This window comes from Falco peregrinus, chromosome 3, assembly GCF_023634155.1.
Source record: "Falco peregrinus isolate bFalPer1 chromosome 3, bFalPer1.pri, whole genome shotgun sequence".
Lineage (NCBI taxonomy): Eukaryota > Metazoa > Chordata > Aves > Falconiformes > Falconidae > Falco > Falco peregrinus.
This window is the reverse complement of record NC_073723.1, coordinates 42683022-42697210: the sequence shown is the minus strand read 5'-3', so window position 1 is coordinate 42697210 and position 14189 is coordinate 42683022. Positions and strand designations below refer to the sequence as shown.

The 14189-nt window shown below is 42.9% G+C and overlaps 1 protein-coding gene across 4 annotated transcripts in view; it reads left to right on the top strand.

Moving 5' to 3' along the window:
- Nucleotides 1–10664: 10664 nt before the first annotated feature.
- Nucleotides 10665–14189, top strand: part of SULF1 (sulfatase 1) — a 127273-nt gene continuing 123748 nt past the window's right edge. For 3 of the 4 annotated variants that reach the window (XM_055800017.1, XM_027791703.2, XM_055800015.1), the window contains exons 1-2: nucleotides 10665–10977; nucleotides 12287–12379. The gene's annotated coding sequence lies outside the window, so the exon portion shown is untranslated. The remainder of the gene's footprint in view (nucleotides 10978–12286; nucleotides 12380–14189) is intronic. The other variant, XM_055800016.1, reaches the window with a different exon arrangement.

Sequence of the window (14189 nt, the reverse complement as noted above, 5' to 3'; positions counted from 1 at the left end):
TATCTCCTGGTTTCAAATCTCCCCCTGTGAAAACCACTCATTAGCCATTCTGGTGAATGCTGTGAAGGAGACCAGGCTGGGGTGGAGGGATACAATGAATTCGGACTGAGTTTTCAATTAAAATCCACAGTCTGTTCTCTTTCTGATAATCTCTAAATTCTTTTGAAGAAATTATCATTATAACTGTGTTTAATCTGTTTTCAAAACAGACTGTGAAATAGCCATTGTGTATGCACCTTCTGTTTTTATAACTTCTGCGCTTTGATATTGTAATTGATGCAAGTGGGTGCAATTAAATCTTTATTTGGAAACTTGCACCAAAGCAAGTCATTCAGAAAAAAGCCACCAATGTGCTTTGACTCTAGATTCTCACACATATTTGCACTTACAATCAAAGCTTTTGTTCTGTTAAACTAACAAGGGCTGTTTAGCATAAGAAAGAGTTAACACAAGCTGCCCTAGGTTGTGCTAATTTCAGGAATAACACTCCAATAGGAAAAAATCTGCAGGAAACTATGCTGTCCCAATAAAAATGACCAATTTTTAATTTAATAAGCAACCCACCACAAGTGGAAAGGTTTATTGTTAAAAATGGCCAATGATATACCAACAATTACTGTTATTCGGTGATCAAGTAGCTCTTTCTTGATTTTCTTAAGTGAAAGAAAGATCGCAAGAGAGCAGATCAGATCTTTATCTCAAACTACTTCTAAAATAGTCAACAAACCACTCCTTTCACTTGTTGGGCTTTTATATTGGCATAAGACAGGCAGGGATCAAGATCTGCAATTAGCTCTAATGCATGGTTTGTTAGCATGTCTTTATTATTAGTGCTGTGACACAGCTATCGATCAGCTATCACGTTACTATGCATGATTCAGGTACTGCTGTCTTAAAACTTAGCTGTGGGTTCATTTGCCTGAAAGGGTATTTTGTAGAAGGGTATGTGTAATTCATTTCAGTGAAATGATCTGCCTGCTTGGTCCCACTACAGGGCCAGACTGTAAAAGCACAAAGCTTAGTTCAGGCTGTCAGCTGCTTCTGGAAAGACTACAGCTCAAAAGCTTTTTTCTTTTGCTCAGAGACTCTCAACTAAAAGGGAAAATCTTAAATGCAATAAAAGATGGTGTGTATATGCGTATATATTTCTACACATATGTGAAACATTTTCTTTTTCTTCTCAGAAAGTTCAGGTAAACCATTTTACCATGTGTGAAACTAAGTCATGATAGCACATAGCGGGTATAGTCAGGTTTGAGAACACCTAACAGCAAGTTTAAAAACCTCTATATTCATTTATCTGGAAAATATCATCTTGGCCTTCTTGAGACCCAAAGAAGATGACTTCAAAAGGGCACTCTTTGGCAGAATACATCTCCAGCATGAGCCAAGGCTATTTATGGAGTTCCCATGTCAGGCTGTCTTCCTGACAGGAAAGGTCAGCCCTCGTCATGAGTCTCAAACAAATATGGCAGAGACACTAACTTCAGTCTATCACTATGAGGAAACCAAACTCAAACTCCACTGAAAACTTCTTTATTGTTGATCAGACTGATTTGAATAGCACCTGGGCTAGTGCCTAAAAAAGATGCTTGTTTTCTGATGACTGCCTAGAGGTAATTCAGCATCTGAGGGATAGGTCTCACCTCCTGTACTAGGACAATTGCTCATTAGTAGAGCACTGTGTCCCTAGCGCCACCCTTCAGGAGATGACAGTTGTAAAGTTTCTCCAGTCTGACTCACTGGAGATTGTGTGAGTTCCAAAATTTTATTTTAAGATCATCTTAAGTCCATTTAAGATGAGACTGTCTCTGAAAGGAGATCTATTTTCTTCCTGCTCTCCCTTGGCTGTACATTTCTGTGCCTTTTCTTGTGTCAGCAGTAGCATTTTCGTAGCTTTACGGTCTGATTAAACCTGACTGAAATTCAGCCATTAAAAAAAAATACAGTGGTCAGCTAATGTTTATGTAAAGGAATCAGCAGGAACAAGAACCAGGAGGAGCAGAGCAAGGAAAAAGGGTGGATTGTTGCTTCCAGTGGTTTTTGCTGGATGTGAGAACCTGCCCTCTGAAGCTCCATCATCTGCAGTTGGAGTGCAGCTCCTAGCTACCTCTGTGGCACCAGATGTTGGACTGCATGTCAGACCACAGCCTTACTGCAATTCTATCGTGAATTCTGATTTTTCAGAGTAAAAGTGACTCTCTGATAGCATTCAGTTTCAAGAAAATGTTAGAAAGGCCTTGGATTTAATAAAGTGTGGAATGAAAACAAGTTTTGAAACTAATTGCAAAATGACATTTCTGTCCTTTTTTTAGAACCATGTGTACGGCCTTGGGAGGAGAATGAGCTAACTATGAAAAAATATTTCAAATTCCCTAGGACCGTACAGAAGTAAGAATGGCTCTGCCTTTAATGCTAGCCTAACTAAGCAGGTTCCACCTTCCCACTGATTGATAACAGAATGAAGGAAGAGGAAAAATATTTTTCCCTCCCTTAAACCAAATGTGGAATTCAAATAAAAACAAAATAAACCAGCCAGGCAAATATTACAACTTCCTGCTCTGGTCCTTTTAAAATTCAGCTTCACTGACACAAGTTTGGAAGAGATTCAGTGCCCTAAATTACCACTGAGAGTAAATAGTAATTATATTTGCCATCAGAGGAGGTTTCGGGTAAGTGTCAGCCTAAGGACAGCAGATGGGACTATCTGTTGGGAGTTTCTCTTTGCTGCTGTAGTAGGTTTTGTTTGGACAGAGAAAGGAAAGCAGAGGGAGAGGGAGTGGGAAGGAAGGGCTGAAGCGCTGCTCAGGCTAACGGTGGCATCAGGAGCAGCGGCTTTTCCAGCCAGACTTCTATTCAGTCACTTTCAGTCCTGCCCCGTTCCTCTCTGCTGTGTCCCTTCCTCTGTAGTGGTCACAACCTGGGAAGTGCCAAGGGACTGCCTAAGTAAAGACAGGGAGCGTGACTGCTGTGCTAAAGGGCGGTGGGGGAGAGCTGTGGCGGAAGCCATGAGGATGAGGAACAAGATCCTCCTTTGCCAGAAAAGTTGAAGAAGAGAAAGTGCAGAGAGGGGCGGAGGGGCAGAAATCTCTTTTCTCACCCACAGCCTTTCAGCAATGCCACAGCCAGCAGGCTCTGCAACCCAGTGCCTTTTTTCAGACTCTTGGGAAAACCTCCCTGAAATGCATCAAGCCCTGTCAGCACCCCTTTCCTGCAACTGTTCCCCTAAAATCTTTCCCTAACCCCTCCAAAACCTTTCCCTTTCTTTGAAGGCCCTTGAATTCCTCACTGCCCAGCTTGAATGCCCTCAGCCTCTTCTGCTTTCCTGAAATTTGGCTAATACCTTCTTGTCCTCCAAAGTACCATGACTTTTTCCATCTTTTCTCCCCCAAATCATTCTGCCACTACTGCAATACAGAATTTTGACTATCCTTTCCTCATCCTTGGGACAATACAATTACATCCTGTCAATAAGCGGAACAATCTGCTGCTCAGTAGGCACCTCAGATGGCTTCACTCATGCCTGCCTAAATTAGCTTTGCTTGGGAAGAAATGACATCTCTCTTTATCACTGAAGACCTTCATCAATATTGACACAAGACCTGCACCTGTTCTTGGGACTTTTTATATATCCAGAGAATTGTTCTGACCTGTAAAGTAATCACTATGTCTTACAGCAACTCTCCACCTCATGCTAACACTTCTCTCTATATTTGTTTCAATATCACATTTCAGGTTTTACTCTGTCATCACTTTTTTAGTTTTCTCTACAATTAATTTTTTTTACCAACACAAGAAGTGATCCATAGATGTTTCCAGGAAGTGAACTAGAGGTCCTGGCAGTAAAGTGAAAATATTCTGGGCTTTTGGGACCTAGAAAGGGAACAAAAAGTTGTTTAGATCAGCGGCATAAGTATATGAACATTTTTTTTCCTCTTAAAGTAGCTAGTTACATTTGAATTGTTATCTAAGGGTCATGCTTACAAGCATACTGGTTTATGCTGGTTTTCAATCTATGATATCCTTAATTTAGGCCCAGCAACAAGAATTTATATGTAGAATTATATGTATATAATACTATACATAAATTTTATATACACATACATATTTAATTCTACATATCATATAGATATATCATATACATATAGTATAAACTACACATGTCTACACATACTTTTTTAGGGATGGATATCGACGTTTAAGTCATTCCCATGTGTAGGAGAAGGTACTAGTAGCACCCAGGACAATGCTAGGAAAACTTTGGCTTCAGCAAATGCACTCTCCTGCACAGCGAATACTGCCTTATCTTTCTTTTGGTGACTTAGGACTGTATCATGACTTCAGTATATGCTTACCTTAGGTGTTAGGACTGTGCCGAGATTTATGGTCAAGAGAGCCTTGAGCGAGTCTACCAGCTATTACAGGTACATTAGCCAACCTGTTAACTTGTAGGTGCTTATGTTAGGTGCCAATTTCCTTGAGGTTAATTGTCTTAGCAGGTGCACCTCTGAAGTTAATTATATATGAGGCAATCTAAGCATATTGGCCTGTTTTCTTAGTGAGAACAGAAGAAATGAGACTGAAAGGTCCCTGCTACCATATAAAAATTGCTATACAGAGGTATAGCTGGTCCTGCAATGTGTCTGGTCTTTCTGCTCCCAAATATTCTCATCATTCTGTCTGAGATGATATCACAAAAGGGTTAAATGAAATATTTTTCTAAAGCGTTATGGGATTTGTTGTTATAAAAATAAAAGGGCTACAGCGACTGTTGCTTCCTTGGCTCTCTAGGAAAAAAATGAAACTATATGTTAAACTATGTATTTTCCCACGCTCTGTCCAGAACATCGTGAACATAGCTGTTTTTTTAGGCAATTGGTACCTTGACTATGTGCAATGTTAAAGGTGTACTCAAAGTGGGGAATGGTAAGTTTGAACCTTCTAAATGACCGTTTTATTTATTTTAGTGAGTTTAACCTAGGAGTCATTTTTTTTTTTGTCGTTGCAATTTTTTCAGGCTGAAAGTTTTGACTAAGGGCAAAGATGAGAATAATCATGTAAGAAGGAGGGACTTAAAGATGGTCATTGGTCATACTAATAATTAACATTAAAAGCTATGAGACATTCTGGTTTCTAAATTTTTGGCATTTTTTCAATTTTTGTTGAGTATTGGATGGTTTACCTCAGTTTTTTTCAGTAATGAAATTGAACTCTGCCCAAAAATGTGATGTCAGCACAAGTTCTGAGAGCACATTGCTTGCTGAGTTCTCACACTTTAAAGCCCTATAGACTCTACGTATACTCTCCCCTTAGCGTTTTCCCTATTGCTGAGCATGGGATCACCTACCTTGTGCTGACTGGTTAAGTCTGTTGATTTTCCTGCCTTTATTTGCCCCTGTTTTCCAACAGTCTGGTGTGCTGAGCTCTTCCCAGACTCACTGATCACTTGTTTACTGTGCTGGAGTTGGAACTCTTGGCCAATTGGCAGCTGAGAAGGGAAGAACCACAGCGTCTCAGTGCATTAAATTGTCATATTAGGCTCTAGCATGGAAAAACTTTTGCTGGCTTTTTTTTTTTTCTTTTTCCCTAAGCATGACATGACAAATATGTGGGGTTTTCATATGTTGGGGGTTTTGTCTTCTTTTTTATTTTGGGATATTTAAAAAAAGTTTAGCGAGGACAAATGTAACCAGCACTCCTGCTGGGGTAAGAAAAATGTCTTTTTTTTTTCATTATTGCAGTGGCCCTGCTTGTTACAGACCTACTATGCCACCACTAATAAGGGAGCCACCTTAGAAGAAATAGTAACTGAGAAGGATCAGTATTTTGGAGGGCATGTAAGCGAAGCAACACAAATTTGGGACTGATGATCATTGCAACCATTAATCTTCTTCTGGGGGCAAGTGATAGTGATGACAAGAATCTGACAAATTGTAAAGCTCTGTGATGAATGGAGTCAATTATGCACTTTTGTCTGTCTCACCTGCACTCTGTCCTCTGTTCTGGTTACCCCTCAGGGGAACTATTTTTAGCATTGCAGACCTCAGACCAATCGTAGTTGGATAAAACTTCCATAGCATCCGATTCTGTTGCAGAGAAGATGGAGGACAGCAGGAGAGCTTCCTTTAAAAACTGACGAAGGCTAAACTCCTCCATCCCACAACCACTATGCACAAGCAGGTAATCGTGGGTCTGGAACTGCACCCTTAATGCATTTCTAAAGCACTCCTTTTGTACCTAGCATATGTATGAATTCATACTGAGTACATGTATATGCCCATATACATTATCCCAGAAAATATGGAAATCATTGTGGGACACCTGAACTAGCATCCATACTGCCAAGATACAGAATCCTGCATTTTGCTGTACTTGCACTGTATGTAACTCACCAAATCTTTCAGTGTTTTTCGCACATTAACCTTAGCGTAATTTTACACGGAATAATCATTGTTATGTTACACAGAATATTATGTTCAAATGAACGGGTCTGAACAGGCGCAGTGAGGAGAAAGCTACCCCAGTGGGTATTTGGTTGCATGTCCTGCAAGTTATCAATTTCTTCTTCCTCTGGTCAGGTTTTAAAAGAAATAGTTGATCTTTAACTATGCCACTCAAAGCTCTCCAAGTTTGGCAGTGCACTCTGAGAGCCAAGTAAAGCAGTGCAGAGGACTGAAGTGAATGAATACCTGACTCCTGAATCTTGTTTGGCCTTGGGCATGGGCTTTCAGCATAGGGGAATGTACAGAGGTGCCAGGTGAATGCTTTTAAAAGACCCCATGTGTCTGTGGAATTTAGGTGACTCCAGGTTAGGAAACAGCTGAGCAGAGTTTTGCACAAATTACAGTTTGGGATTTAGCACCCAAATTTTACATGAGCCCTTGTCTGACTTTGGAATGCCTACATATGGAGAAAAATAAAATTAACTGCTGACTTTGCTAGCAGCTGCTGTATACTCAATACTTTTGATCAAACCATTTTTACTTAGGTTCCTGAATACAGATTTATGAGCCAACCTTTAAAACTCTTGGCTGAAGTTCTTAAAAGGAATTAATCTCTCATATACTACCCATGATGAGGCCCCAAAACTACCAATGGCTAAATTCTTTAAGAAAGAAAGAACAGCTGTACCACACTAAGTCATGGATATACTAGGCTTGGCACCCTCCAATAGTGGAAAATAGTAGGTGCTTGGGGTAAAGTGAAAGAATAGGACAAGCACAGATTGATACTTGTCCAAGATCCTCTCTAGGCAGTTCAGGGATTCCCTGTACGAGAAGTTCTGTATTCGTATTTAATTGCTGGGAATAGCTGGGTGGTTTTTTTCCCATGAACTTGCCCAAACACCTGAATACATGTAATTTTTTGTCCCCCACTGCATCTTACAGCAAGGAGTTCCAGGTCTTCACTGTGGGTCCCTATGAATAAGCATATCTTTCTTGATTCAAGAATTCAAGGTGCTTCCTTGAACCTGCTCTTTGCTGGGATCTTTAGAGAGAAAAATTTTGTGGTCATTCCTTACTTACCTCTTTTTTGCCAGTCAGGATTTTAGAGGCTTTTTTAATTATATCTCATCAATATGTCACCCAAGTTCAACATGAGCCTCTGCATGTGTACATTTTAGGGTAGAATTTGACCATGGACTTGTTTGTGGATTTATAGTCATGTTCTAGAACCTCTCCTGTTCCTATATAAGCTCTAGGAAATAAAAAAACAGATTCTATTCATATTGGCAGCAGAGACAGACTCAGGTTGCTGCAGGAACCATGAAAAATCCCCTTTAATTACTTTTGAGAGCTGAAAATGCCAGAGTTGAGAATTACATGAGGTTCTTGAGTAGAAGTGCATGTGCATGTCCACACAGACACACAGAACTGCCAAGGCCATCTGTGCTGGAGGAAGGATGGTGAGTTTAGTCCAGGCAACGCTGAGCGAATCTCAGTGCCCGGCTTGAAGACACTGCTGGCTACCATGGAAACTAATTGGCACTAATAAGTAAGGGACATTAGCTGTGGGAACAAAACAGGAGTAACTATTTCTTGATATCACAATTACCTGTAATTAACCTTGTGTATTAGGATTGTCTTGAGTTACTTACATAAAGCATTAGTCATGTTGTTACAAGTCTTATTTGAGTGGGGTCAGTCTGACCATAGCAGGAAGTTCATGGGTTTGATAGTCAACTTGAAAACCTGTTTTATGATGCATTATTTTAACAGTATTTCAGGTACAGCTCTTCCAGTGCAGCTCTCATTCCAGCTTTTAAAACCTAAACTCTTTGCAGATGGCAGTCTGGGTAGAAAAGAAGCAGCGGAGAAGTCTGTTATAAACTGTCACAGCAAACTAAATCTGGCTGTAGTCATAAGAGTAGCAGTACAATTATCCCGCAACATCAGCAGTAGCATTTATCTGAAAACGTGATCATGTGCAATGTTTGAGGGCTATTGCTAACGTTGGTTTTGGAGATGAAAATTTGTATTTCAAGTTGTTGAAGAGTCTTTGAAGATGTGTGGGTGTGCATGTGTCTCTGTGTACAAAACACGCAATTAACTGTGCCAATTTTACACTATTTTGACTTGACAGGCATCAGCAGAGGCATCCCTGACTCACACAGGCATAAAAATAGCAGAACCGGGCCTGCACATCGTATGAATGCTTGGTATCTTGTTTATGTATATTTATGCAGAGATATAATACACAGCATTATATAAGCATACACACAGCACAACATGAAGTAATTGCACTGCACATAACCATCATTCATGTTGGTTAGAAGTATCTAGAGGTTGAACCTGGTTGAGTTTGCATCTCATCTGACCAATATCAAACAGAGCAGTGGTGAGCTGAGCTGCATTTTAAACAATGACTCAGTACACGGGGTGACACAGCACAATTTGGGGGGGCTTTTTTGATATTCCGCATCTCTTACCACTACACATTTTTAATGCAGTTACTAATACAATATTGGTAAGAAGTACAACTGAAGAAAATGCAGACGAGTTTAATAATGCCTCCAGGGCTTTCGGTGTGTAAGGTTATCCATCCTGTTTACAGACCACAGTCTGCTAGAATAAAACAAAATCAAACCAAACCCTTGCCCTGAAGACATAATTGGCAACGTTAAGCATCTTACCATACCCCAGGGACAGCAGTTGCGTCCATACTTCAGCATGTATTATTGTCGAAAATATTGTTTGGTTGTTTATTTATCTGGAATTAGCAGATTAGGGAGTAACACTGAAGTGAATACCCAACATCTGTGAAAGCAGTTTCAGTTTAATAGGCTAAAACAGACACCATATGATCACTTTTAGGAAGAATTTGAGCAAATGCAATTGTGACTGCAGTTTCTTCTTCTCTCTCTTCTCCAGGTCAGCTCTGATAACAGCTAACCGGGCAAATCTTTATCTCTTTAATCTCACTTTTTATCAAGCATTCACTTTGCCACTAGTGATTCAGAAATAGCTTTGTGTAAGGTATTCAAGAACAAGTAAGGCAAATCAACATTTCAGGACTCTCATATGGCTCTCATACAGCGGGGTAGAGTGTGTCTTTTCACGATTGCGAACCTTTCTTCAAGTTGGATGTTAACGCTTCCAGAGTAACTTCTAATGCCAAAACGACGTTCCTCCCTTTCAGTTCAAAGAAAACGCAACATCTGTCATAATGTGAAATGTAGATTTAATGCAAGTGTCAAGTCAGGCACTTGGTAATGAGGTAAAAACCCTTGAGATTTTGAGTCTCTCTTCCAGCTATCCTGTTACAGGGAGGGGAAAGGAAAGAGCTGTTTCTTTGGCACTTAGCAGCTTTTCTGCGTCCCTTATCTACCTTCCCGGACATCTTCGGTCAGTTAGTGTGTTTTTGCTGGCAGCGTCCCCGGGAGGGAGGAAGGTGTGCTGACGCTTGCTTTGTGGCCGAGGGAAACTGAGGCACGGACTCGAGGCAGGCCAGACCGGGGTGGCGCTGCCCGGAGCCCCCGGCCCGGCGGGGGTGGCGCTCCCGGGGGGCAGGGCAGCCACCACCGCCCCGGGCCGCCTCCCGCAGGCAAGTCCGAGGGGGCGCGGCGGCGACGGGGAAGGGGGGAAGCAACAGGTTGGTGGCACCGTTTCCCGGGGGGACGCGGCGCTGCGCCCGGAGCCGGGGCGGTGGGCGGCCGGGCGGGCGGGGCGCTCGCAGCCGGTGCGGGGGCCCGCGGGCAGGACCGGCAGATCGCCTGTGGCCGAAGCAGAGCGCTTTGCCCTCCGGACCTGCCCTCTTCTCCCCGCCTCGCCCCCCGTGTTCCCTCGGCCTCCCTCCGCCGCTCCCCCGTGGGCCGCGGCGCGGCGAGGAGCTGGCGTTTCGGGGCGCAAATGTCACGTCGCAGTGCGAACGCCTCCCGCGTTAGCACTTGATCTCTTTTAGAAAAGCGTCTCTCGGAGGAGATTGCCCTCAATAGACCCGCCATAAAAAGATTTTAGTGTTGCTCTCGTGCTTCTGTGCATCCCACCGGGCGGGGGTCCCAGCGGTCCCTTGGGAATACAAGGAGTTGTGAGAAGTAACACAACTGGCCACCAGACTAATCCACTCCCTCTACCTTCCCGCTAGTACCTCCCCCTTCTGCTCTTTTTTTCAATAGCAGCCCTTTCTCCAAATCTCAGGTTACTTTGCTAAACAGTTCTCAGCCCTATAGTTTCTGCCCTTGTCTCTGCCTCCAGCTCCTTAAGAGCCACCCAGCCCCAGCGATTGGATTGGGCAGCCCGCCTTGACACACCACTGTGCTGAGTGCTTGAGGACGTGTTTCAACAGATGGTTGGGGTTAGTGTGTGTCATCACACTCGAGTGGGGATTAGGGAAGAAAGGCAGCCTTGCTGGAGCTGTGTGGTCTTCCCCAAGTGTGAGCTGCAAGCAAAAGAAGAACCACCTAGCTTTGGGGGAGAAGAGGGAAGAATCGTTGCCAGCAGCTCAGAGGGAAAATTAGAACCCCACACTTTTTTCCAGGTAAAGTAAAGGCACCTCATGCCTCCCTCTCTCTCTCTTTTTTCTTTTTTTTTTTTTTTTTTTCCCTTTCCTTTTTCCTTCACGGTTTTTAGAGGAATGCTAGCACAGCACACTTGTCAAAGCCAGTTGCTGCTGCCTTATCAATGCTGCTATTGTACGGCTGACAGATAACAGCGAGCCCAGCCTGATGCCCGGCTGCCCTCACAGTGCTCACACCCCTCAGGCGGCTGAGGTCACGCTTGGGAAGGTGCGGACGAGGCCATCCCATCCCATCCCATCCCATCCCATCCCATCCCATCCCATCCCATCCCATCCCATCCCATCCGGAGCGCTGAGCCGGGGCGCTGCGGGCGCCGCCGCTCCCCCCCGGCGGGCACCGCTGGCCGCTGCGGCGCGCACGTGCAGTGCGGAGCCCGGCGCCCCGGGAGCGGCAGCGGCAGCCCAGATGCTGCTGGCGGCGGTGCAGATCGCCCCCCCCCGCTCCCCGGTCCCAGCAGAGCCGTGGAAACGGCATGGCCGGGCGGGGGCAGGCACCGCGGCGGAGTGTGTCCTCGGCTGCGAGCGGGATGCTGGAGCTGCGCGCCGGCTGCCTGGGGCTCAGCTGGGAGCACAGCAGAGTGCTCCGAACGCGCCTCGGGGAGGGCTGTAAAGTTGGAGGGCTCCTTTATGGAGACCTGGCTGGGCTTCTGATGATCGGTGTCGACGCGGTTTGGCTTACACATGGGCTTAAAGTTAAGAGAAACCCAGGAAAGTAAGGAAAGGCAGGGTGCAACGTAATGCTGCTCTTGCAGCTGCAGCAGAGCAGATGGATGTAATTCATTTGCAGATCTGTTTGTGAAAGTTTTACAAGTCATTGAAAACTAAGTAGCATCACTATAATGGATCATTAAAGTCTCACTGTATTTATAGATTCTAAACTAGCGATCTGAAGTGTTAATTAAAAGTAAGCAAAAATTTCTGTTTAGGAAGGAAAAGGGGCAGAAATGTAATTAGAGATTAGTTATGGAAGTGCTCTGCTATCATTTTCATTTAATTCCTTTATTAAGTTCACTGATGTCTGGAGTGTGGGAAGCCCAGAAAACTAAGAAGTCAGAAACGTTGTCACTAATTATGGTATGTTATCTTATCAGAGAATTAAGACGTTCTCATTGTTTTGCTCTAAATGATCTCGATGGAGAAACTAGAGGATGGGCTGTTTTCCTTTTTTTTTTGTTTGTTTGTTTGTTTTTTAATAAAAGATTTACTGTATATATATACTGTCTTCCTGTGCAGAGTAACAAAATCATTTCTTTCTTTCACACTATAACAGATCTTCATACTAACTCTCACATACCTGTGGTGCTTACGAATTATTGGCCTCCTACTTGTGAAAGAAATCTAACACTGTCCTCACCATTTACAGGTGAGATATTCTATAAATAATACTGTATATAATGTGTTCTGAAACAAGATCTGTTTAGTAGGCTGAACAACGGGATTTATAGCTGGTGCTTTGTGATTTTGGCATTCAACTGTGTAACGATGCCCATAAACCCATGTTTCAGGTTCCATATATATTTTTGCCTCAAACCAACTTTTTGTGGTTTTGGGGTTTTTTGAGGGGGTTTGGTTTTTTTGTGGTTTGTTTGGGTTTTGGGGGGTTTTTTTTGGAGGCGGGGGGGGGGGGCTGACTATTTGGCCCCTTCTTCACAGGTTGTTCTCAGCTTGTATTTTCAAACACACTTTTCAGTAAGAATGTGTCCTCGGAAGTGACCCGCAGCAATTTGAAACAGAGAATTAGCTAAATCCCCAATATGACTGCATAACCAGACCAGGACGTATGTGAATAAATTTGACCAGTTTTTATTTTTCTCTCAGTCTACTCTTTCTCACTGTAAAAAGTGATGGAAAATTTTACAAGCTTAAAAATGAAAAACAAAACCAAAGGAAACCTCATTACGACTCTGTGTTGAAGCCCTGTATATTGGATTTCTCCTCTTCACTCTTCCCAGTGCGTCCTGTGAGAAGCCCAATAAGCCAGCTTCAGTGCACAGAGATTTAGCCTTCCAGCAAAGCGAAGGTGCAGTGCTGTGAGCTGCACAGCCTGCTGCTGTCACAGCCTAACTGAAACGCGTCCCTCTCTGTGGGTATTGTCAGATCACAGATCAGATGATCTATGAGAAAATGTATTTTTCAAGAAAGTGCATAGCTAGCTACACATGCCCAGCTTGTTACTATTTTTCTAGGGGAAAAACCTAGTTTCTCTAGCACCGCCAGAAAATCTTGCTGAGAAACTAGAAACAGCAAATCATGTTTTTCCTTCCTTTATAATGATGGGGCTGTTTAAAAGACAATGCCCACGGGGCAGTCCAGCTTCTTGTCAAAATGTAATCTACTATACCAGATGGTAAACATTCAAAGACATATTTATGGTGACTTCTACATACCTTCCTTTGACACTGCCTTTTTTTTCCCTGAGAGCACTTGTACTGGGTACACACATGAAGTTCCCATTAGCATCCTAGCAGCTGTAAAAGTGTTCAGGATTCACAAAGATGTTCCTCACAGTGAGATTAAAATAATCTGAGGAAAAGATCTGAGACAAGTACAACTTCAGTAGATCCACGATACACTCAAGGTTAAAAATTCCAGAGATACAAAAAGATCCATAAACTGCCTCATGAAAGCTGTAACACATTTTTGTTGCGGCTAATTCATCTTTGCTTTATATGGAATGCTAAACATACCAGGCATGTCTGTACTATCAACTGTGTTTGTGATGTGAGGGAATCTGCACTGCACAAAAGCTGGTGGGTTTCTTTTTCTCCCAGCTAGTGAAGACTTGGTGGGATACTTCATAAAGTCATTTTCAAAGTGTCACCATGGGTTTTTTTCCGTGCTGTTCTGAGCAGTGAGGTAGAGCCCAGGAAAATGTCTTCCAGCCAGAATGTGTTCTGCCCTGAATTGTCTTAATTATGTGTCAGTTTATTGCTTGTCAGAGGCTTCCTCTTCTTAGCACTTTATAATCGAGGTGGGTGAGCTTGTTCCATTATAATACGCAGCTTCAATTTCTGCTGCTTGGCATGTCTCCTTGGCCTTCCATTGATTTTTGTCTCCATTTCAGAGGAAAAAAAAATAATTATGATTGGTGTAATTTCACATTGAAAAAAAAAAAAAAAAACTTGGTGAATTTCCAAATGGCATGTAAATACATCATCAAAAAGTAGACTAAA